We start from the raw sequence: 8,898 nt of genomic DNA on the forward strand, positions 1-8,898 counted from the left end.
CCTGGCAGCAGCACTGCCTGCCCTGGAGGTCAGCCTGCCAGCCCTGGAGGTCTGCCTTCCAGCCCTGGAGGTCTGCCTGTTAGCCCTGGAGGTCTGCTATCCAGCCCTGGTAGCAGCACTGCCTGCCCTGGAGGTCTGCCGGCCTGCCCTGGAGGTCTGCCTGCCTGCCCTGGAGGTCTGCCTGCCTGCCTGTTAGCCCTGGAGGTCTGCCTGCCTGCCCTGGAGGTCTGCCTGTTAGCCCTGGAGGTCTGCTATCCAGCCCTGGTAGCAGCACTGCCTGCCCTGGAGGTCAGCTATCCAGCCCTGGAGGTCTGCCTGCCTGCCTGTTAGCCCTGGTAGCAGCACTGCCTGCCCTGGAGGTCTGCCTGCCTGCCCTGGCAGCAGCACTGCCTGCCCTGGAGGTCTGCTATCCAGCCCTGGAGGTCTGCTATCCAGCCCTGGAGGTCTGCCTGCCTGCCCTGGCAGCAGCACTGCCTGCCCTGGAGGTCTGCCTGCCTGCCCTGGAGGTCTGCCTGCCTGCCATCCAGCCCTGGAGGTCTGCTATCCAGCCCTGGTAGCAGCACTGCCTGCCCTGGAGGTCTGCCTGCCTGCCCTGGAGGTCTGCCTGCCTGCCCTGGAGGTCTGCTATCCAGCCCTGGAGGTCTGCCTGCCTGCCTGTTAGCCCTGGAGGTCTGCCTGCCTGCCTGCCTGCCTGCCTGCCTGCCTGCCCTGGAGGTCTGCCTGCCTGCCTGTTAGCCCTGGAGGTCAGCCTGTTAGCCCTGGAGGTCTGCTATCCAGCCCTGGAGGTCTGCCTGCCTGCCCTGGAGGTCTGCTATCCAGCCCTGGAGGTCTGCCTGCCTGCCCTGGAGCTCTGCCTGCCTGCCCTGGAGCTCTGCCTGCCTGCCCTGGAGGTCTGCCTGTTAGCCCTGGAGGTCAGCCTGTTAGCCCTGGAGGTCTGCTATCCAGCCCTGGAGGTCTGCCTGCCTGCCCTGGAGGTCTGCTATCCAGCCCTGGAGGTCTGCCTGTTAGCCCTGGAGGTCTGCTATCCAGCCCTGGAGGTCTGCCTGTTAGCCCTGGAGGTCTGCTATCCAGCCCTGGAGGTCTGCCTGCCAGCCCTGGAGGTCTGCTATCCAGCCCTGGAGGTCTGCCTGTTAGCCCTGGAGGTCTGCTATCCAGCCCTGGAGGTCTGCTATCCAGCCCTGGTAGCAGCACTGCCTGCCCTGGAGGTCTGCTATCCAGCCCTGGAGGTCTGCCTGCCTGCCCTGGTAGCAGCACTGCCTGCCCTGGAGGTCTGCCGGCCTGCCCTGGAGGTCTGCCTGCCTGCCCTGGAGGTCTGCCTGCCTGCCTGTTAGCCCTGGAGGTCTGCTATCCAGCCCTGGAGGTCTGCCTGCCAGCCCTGGAGGTCTGCTATCCAGCCCTGGAGGTCTGCCTGTTAGCCCTGGAGGTCTGCTATCCAGCCCTGGAGGTCTGCCTGCCTGCCTGTTAGCCCTGGAGGTCAGCCTGTTAGCCCTGGAGGTCTGCCTGCCTGCCCTGGTAGCAGCACTGCCTGCCTGCCTGCCTGCCTGCCTGCCCTGGAGGTCAGCCTGCCAGCCCTGGAGGTCTGCTATCCAGCCCTGGTAGCAGCACTGCCTGCCCTGGAGGTCTGCCTGCCTGCCCTGGAGGTCAGCCTGTTAGCCCTGGAGGTCTGCCTTCCAGCCCTGGAGGTCTGCCTGTTAGCCCTGGAGGTCTGCTATCCAGCCCTGGTAGCAGCACTGCCTGCCCTGGAGGTCTGCTATCCAGCCCTGGAGGTCTGCCTGCCTGCCTGTTAGCCCTGGTAGCAGCACTGCCTGCCCTGGAGGTCTGCCTGCCTGCCCTGGCAGCAGCACTGCCTGCCCTGGAGGTCTGCTATCCAGCCCTGGAGGTCTGCCTGTTAGCCCTGGAGGTCTGCTATCCAGCCCTGGAGGTCTGCCTGTTAGCCCTGGAGGTCTGCTATCCAGCCCTGGAGGTCTGCCTGCCAGCCCTGGAGGTCTGCTATCCAGCCCTGGAGGTCTGCCTGTTAGCCCTGGAGGTCTGCTATCCAGCCCTGGAGGTCTGCTATCCAGCCCTGGTAGCAGCACTGCCTGCCCTGGAGGTCTGCTATCCAGCCCTGGAGGTCTGCCTGCCTGCCCTGGTAGCAGCACTGCCTGCCCTGGAGGTCTGCCGGCCTGCCCTGGAGGTCTGCCTGCCTGCCCTGGAGGTCTGCCTGCCTGCCTGTTAGCCCTGGAGGTCTGCTATCCAGCCCTGGAGGTCTGCCTGCCAGCCCTGGAGGTCTGCTATCCAGCCCTGGAGGTCTGCCTGTTAGCCCTGGAGGTCTGCTATCCAGCCCTGGAGGTCTGCCTGCCTGCCTGTTAGCCCTGGAGGTCAGCCTGTTAGCCCTGGAGGTCTGCCTGCCTGCCCTGGTAGCAGCACTGCCTGCCTGCCTGCCTGCCTGCCTGCCCTGGAGGTCAGCCTGCCAGCCCTGGAGGTCTGCTATCCAGCCCTGGTAGCAGCACTGCCTGCCCTGGAGGTCTGCCTGCCTGCCCTGGAGGTCAGCCTGTTAGCCCTGGAGGTCTGCCTTCCAGCCCTGGAGGTCTGCCTGTTAGCCCTGGAGGTCTGCTATCCAGCCCTGGTAGCAGCACTGCCTGCCCTGGAGGTCTGCTATCCAGCCCTGGAGGTCTGCCTGCCTGCCTGTTAGCCCTGGTAGCAGCACTGCCTGCCCTGGAGGTCTGCCTGCCTGCCCTGGCAGCAGCACTGCCTGCCCTGGAGGTCTGCTATCCAGCCCTGGAGGTCTGCCTGTTAGCCCTGGAGGTCTGCTATCCAGCCCTGGTAGCAGCACTGCCTGCCCTGGAGGTCTGCTATCCAGCCCTGGAGGTCTGCCTGCCTGCCCTGGTAGCAGCACTGCCAGCCCTGGAGGTCTGCTATCCAGCCCTGGAGGTCTGCCTGCCTGCCCTGGAGGTCTGCTATCCAGCCCTGGAGGTCTGCTATCCAGCCCTGGTAGCAGCACTGCCTGCCCTGGAGGTCTGCTATCCAGCCCTGGAGGTCTGCCTGCCTGCCTGTTAGCCCTGGAGGTCAGCCTGTTAGCCCTGGAGGTCTGCCTGCCTGCCCTGGAGGTCTGCTATCCAGCCCTGGTAGCAGCACTGCCTGCCCTGGAGGTCTGCCTGCCTGCCCTGGCAGCAGCACTGCCTGCCCTGGAGGTCTGCTATCCAGCCCTGGAGGTCTGCTATCCAGCCCTGGAGGTCTGCCTGCCTGCCCTGGCAGCAGCACTGCCTGCCCTGGAGGTCTGCCTGCCTGCCCTGGAGGTCTGCCTGCCTGCCATCCAGCCCTGGAGGTCTGCTATCCAGCCCTGGTAGCAGCACTGCCTGCCCTGGAGGTCTGCCTGCCTGCCCTGGAGGTCTGCCTGCCTGCCCTGGAGGTCTGCTATCCAGCCCTGGAGGTCTGCCTGCCTGCCTGTTAGCCCTGGAGGTCTGCCTGCCTGCCTGCCTGCCTGCCTGCCTGCCTGCCCTGGAGGTCTGCCTGCCTGCCTGTTAGCCCTGGAGGTCAGCCTGTTAGCCCTGGAGGTCTGCTATCCAGCCCTGGAGGTCTGCCTGCCTGCCCTGGAGGTCTGCTATCCAGCCCTGGAGGTCTGCCTGCCTGCCCTGGAGGTCTGCCTGCCTGCCCTGGAGGTCTGCCTGTTAGCCCTGGAGGTCTGCCTGCCTGCCCTGGAGGTCTGCCTGCCTGCCTGTTAGCCCTGGAGGTCTGCCTGCCTGCCCTGGAGGTCTGCCTGCCTGCCCTGGAGGTCTGCCTGCCTGCCCTGGAGCTCTGCCTGCCTGCCCTGGAGCTCTGCCTGCCTGCCCTGGAGGTCTGCCTGTTAGCCCTGGAGGTCAGCCTGTTAGCCCTGGAGGTCTGCTATCCAGCCCTGGAGGTCTGCCTGCCTGCCCTGGAGGTCTGCTATCCAGCCCTGGAGGTCTGCCTGTTAGCCCTGGAGGTCTGCTATCCAGCCCTGGAGGTCTGCCTGTTAGCCCTGGAGGTCTGCTATCCAGCCCTGGAGGTCTGCCTGCCAGCCCTGGAGGTCTGCTATCCAGCCCTGGAGGTCTGCCTGTTAGCCCTGGAGGTCTGCTATCCAGCCCTGGAGGTCTGCTATCCAGCCCTGGTAGCAGCACTGCCTGCCCTGGAGGTCTGCTATCCAGCCCTGGAGGTCTGCCTGCCTGCCCTGGTAGCAGCACTGCCTGCCCTGGAGGTCTGCCGGCCTGCCCTGGAGGTCTGCCTGCCTGCCCTGGAGGTCTGCCTGCCTGCCTGTTAGCCCTGGAGGTCTGCTATCCAGCCCTGGAGGTCTGCCTGCCAGCCCTGGAGGTCTGCTATCCAGCCCTGGAGGTCTGCCTGTTAGCCCTGGAGGTCTGCTATCCAGCCCTGGAGGTCTGCCTGCCTGCCTGTTAGCCCTGGAGGTCAGCCTGTTAGCCCTGGAGGTCTGCCTGCCTGCCCTGGTAGCAGCACTGCCTGCCTGCCTGCCTGCCTGCCTGCCCTGGAGGTCAGCCTGCCAGCCCTGGAGGTCTGCTATCCAGCCCTGGTAGCAGCACTGCCTGCCCTGGAGGTCTGCCTGCCTGCCCTGGAGGTCAGCCTGTTAGCCCTGGAGGTCTGCCTTCCAGCCCTGGAGGTCTGCCTGTTAGCCCTGGAGGTCTGCTATCCAGCCCTGGTAGCAGCACTGCCTGCCCTGGAGGTCTGCTATCCAGCCCTGGAGGTCTGCCTGCCTGCCTGTTAGCCCTGGTAGCAGCACTGCCTGCCCTGGAGGTCTGCCTGCCTGCCCTGGCAGCAGCACTGCCTGCCCTGGAGGTCTGCTATCCAGCCCTGGAGGTCTGCCTGTTAGCCCTGGAGGTCTGCTATCCAGCCCTGGAGGTCTGCCTGTTAGCCCTGGAGGTCTGCTATCCAGCCCTGGAGGTCTGCCTGCCAGCCCTGGAGGTCTGCTATCCAGCCCTGGAGGTCTGCCTGCCTGCCCTGGAGGTCTGCCTGCCTGCCCTGGAGGTCTGCTATCCAGCCCTGGAGGTCTGCCTGCCTGCCTGTTAGCCCTGGAGGTCTGCCTGCCTGCCCTGGAGGTCTGCCTGCCTGCCTTCCAGCCCTGCCTGCCTGCCTGCCTGCCCTGGAGGTCAGCCTTCCAGCCCTGGCAGCACGGCCTACCAGCCTGCCAGCCTGCCCTCCCCAGCCACACAGCCCTGCCTGCCTGCCCTGGAGGTCAGCCTTCCAGCCCTGGAGGTCTGCCTGCCTGCCTTCCAGCCCTGCCTGCCTGCCTGCCTGCCCTGGAGGTCAGCCTTCCAGCCCTGGCAGCACGGCCTACCAGCCTGCCAGCCTGCCCTCCCCAGCCACACAGCCCTGCCTGCCTGCCCTGGAGGTCAGCCTTCCAGCCCTGGAGGTCTGCCTGCCTGCCTTCCAGCCCTGCCTGCCTGCCTGCCTGCCCTGGAGGTCAGCCTGCCTGCCTGCTGCTGCTAGGCCGCTGCCCCGAGCCGCCGACCCCATCGACAGGAACACGAGAGAGTTTACAAGCGAGAGGAGGCCACATATTCGACACCTCTCGTGCTCGTTTTAGGGTCCTCTCCAGTCTGTTTGGACGTGTGTTATTCTGAATCTGCTGCTTTAACTCAAGGGATTCTGTCGTGATTGATGCCTTGTACTTCGCTGTATGTTTGCACTGGTGTTGTAAGTCGCCCTCTGTAAGATCATCATTTATTATCTGCCAAGAAATAAAGATCATCATAATGTTCCCCAACTTTCAGCTTCTGGGGAGTTTGTTCCAGAGTGTGACGACTCTCTCTCTATCACCATCTCTCTCTCTATCTCCATCTCTCTATCACCATCTCTCTCTCTCTATCTCTATCTCTCTATCACCATCTCTCTCTCTATCTCCATCTCTCTCTATCTCCATCTCTCTCTATCTCCATCTCTCTATCTCCACCTCTCTCTCCCTCTCCACCTCTCTCTCTCTATCTCTCCCTCTCTCTATCTCTCCCTCTCTCTATCTCTCCCTCTCTCTCACTGTGTGTGTGTGTGTGTGTGTGTACAGCAGTGTCCCTAGACGAGAGAGAGATCCCTAGACGGGGAAATTACTTTCAAACTGCAGTACCGAAATGTGTCCGTTAGATGGCAGCATGCACCAAGGAATGAAGGAAAGTGCAAAACAAAATGAAAAGGCACATCGCCTGGGCCAAAAATAATCGTAACAAATCAACGGGGGCATTTCTCGGAAAACTAACACCGGGGCAGTGCTCAGGGGGGTCCCACCTCGTGGCCACCCGGTTTGGGGGGCCATCGGGGCCGGCTGAAGAATCGCCCATACTCTGCCATAGGCAGCCCACGGTCCATCCGATCAGAGCAATGCCGGGCGGCCGGCAACCTATGGATCATAACACATCAACGGAGGCATGATAAGAGCATCTTTTATTATCTGCCAAGAAATATAGACCATCACAATGTTCCCCAACTTTCAGCTTCTACCACATCGCTGGGGAGTTTATTCCACTGTGTGACTACTCTCTCTCTCTCTGTGTGTGTGTGTGTGTGTGTGTGTGTGTGTGTGTGTGTGTGTGTGTGTGTGTGTGTGTGTGCAGCAGTGTCTCCGGTTTTCCTTTTGGAATGCCTTGAAGCCGGGGGGGCTTTGCACTCATGAGAACATAGGGTGTCCTTGCCCTCCTTTCGCAGCCCAGGGCATTGAGAGATCCCTAGACGGGGAAATTACTTTCAAACTGCAGTACCGAAATGTGTCCGTTAGATGGTAGCATGCACCAAGGAATGAAGGAAAGTGCAAAACAAAATGAAAAGGCACATCGCCTGGGCGAAAAATAATCATAACAAATCAACGGGGGCATTTCTCGGAAAACTAACACCGGGGCAGTGCTCAGGGGGGTCCCACCTCGTGGCCACCCGGTTTGGGGGGCGATCGGGGCCGGTTCCGAAAATCGCTAAATCTCCCATAGCCAGCCCACGCTCCATCCGATAGAGCAATGCCGGGCGGCCGGCCGGCAACTACGGATCATAACAAATCAACGGGGGCATTTCTCGGAAAACTAACACCGGGGCAGTGCTCAGGGGGGTCCCACCTCGTGGCCACCCGGTTTGGGGGGCGATCGGGGCCGGTTCCGAAAATCGCTAAATCTCCCATAGCCAGCCCACGCTCCATCCGATAGAGCAATGCCGGGCGGCCGGCCGGCAACTACGGATCATAACAAATCAACGGGGGCATTTCTCGGAAAACTAACACCGGGGCAGTGCTCAGGGGGGTCCCACCTCGTGGCCACCCGGTTTGGGGGGCGATCGGGGCCGGTTCCGAAAATCGCTAAATCTCCCATAGCCAGCACACGCTCCATCCGATAGAGCAATGCCGGGCGGCCGGCCGGCAACTACGGATCATAACAAATCAACGGGGGCATTTCTCGGAAAACTAACACCGGGGCAGTGCTCAGGGGGGTCCCACCTCGTGGCCACCCGGTTTGGGGGGCGATCGGGGCCGGTTCCGAAAATCGCTAAATCTCCCATAGCCAGCACACGCTCCATCCGATAGAGCAATGCCGGGCGGCCGGCCGGCAACTACGGATCATAACAAATCAACGGGGGCATTTCTCGGAAAACTAACACCGGGGCAGTGCTCAGGGGGGTCCCACCTCGTGGCCACCCGGTTTGGGGGGCGATCGGGGCCGGTTCCGAAAATCGCTAAATCTCCCATAGCCAGCCCACGCTCCATCCGATAGAGCAATGCCGGGCGGCCGGCCGGCAACTACGGATCATAACAAATCAACGGGGGCATTTCTCGGAAAACTAACACCGGGGCAGTGCTCAGGGGGGTCCCACCTCGTGGCCACCCGGTTTGGGGGGCGATCGGGGCCGGTTCCGAAAATCGCTAAATCTCCCATAGCCAGCACACGCTCCATCCGATAGAGCAATGCCGGGCGGCCGGCCGGCAACTACGGATCATAACAAATCAACGGGGGCATTTCTCGGAAAACTAACACCGGGGCAGTGCTCAGGGGGGTCCCACCTCGTGGCCACCCGGGTCTGGGACCGATGGGAGCACTTTAAAATTTTCGAGTCAGGGGACCAGACGGCCGAGTGAAAAACTTTGAAAAATATTCTATCTCCTCACTCCCATTGACTTTACATTAGGGCGACCAGGCGGCCGGCGGAAAAAAAATCATAACAAATCAACGGGGGCATTTCTCGGAAAACTAACACCGGGGCAGTGCTCAGGGGGCTCCCAGCTATCAGCCACCCTATCCCGGGACCGATGGGAGCACTTTAAAATTTTCGAGTCAGGGGACCAGACGGCCGAGTGAAAAACTTTGAAAAATATTCTATCTCCTCACTCCCATTGACTTTACATTAGGGCGACCAGGCGGCCGGCGGAAAAAAAATCATAACAAATCAACGGGGGCATTTCTCCGAAAACTAACACCGGGGCAGTGCTCAGGGGGCTCCCAGCTATCAGCCACCCTATCCCGGGACCGATGGGAGCACTTTAAAATTTTCGAGTCAGGGGACCAGACGGCCGAGTGAAAAACTTTGAAAAATATTCTATCTCCTCACTCCCATTGACTTTACATTAGGGCGACCAGGCGGCCGGCGGAAAAAAAATCATAACAAATCAACGGGGGCATTTCTCCGAAAACTAACACCGGGGCAGTGCTCAGGGGGCTCCCAGCTATCAGCCACCCTATCCCGGGACCGATGGGAGCACTTTAAAATTTTCGAGTCAGGGGACCAGACGGCCGAGTGAAAAACTTTGAAAAATATTCTATCTCCTCACTCCCATTGACTTTACATTAGGGCGACCAGGCGGCCGGCGGAAAAAAAATCATAACAAATCAACGGGGGCATTTCTCCGAAAACTAACACCGGGGCAGTGCTCAGGGGGCTCCCAGCTATCAGCCACCCTATCCCGGGACCGATGGGAGCACTTTAAAATTT

This window comes from Amia ocellicauda, unplaced genomic scaffold (genome assembly GCF_036373705.1).
Source record: "Amia ocellicauda isolate fAmiCal2 unplaced genomic scaffold, fAmiCal2.hap1 HAP1_SCAFFOLD_131, whole genome shotgun sequence".
NCBI lineage: Eukaryota > Metazoa > Chordata > Actinopteri > Amiiformes > Amiidae > Amia > Amia ocellicauda.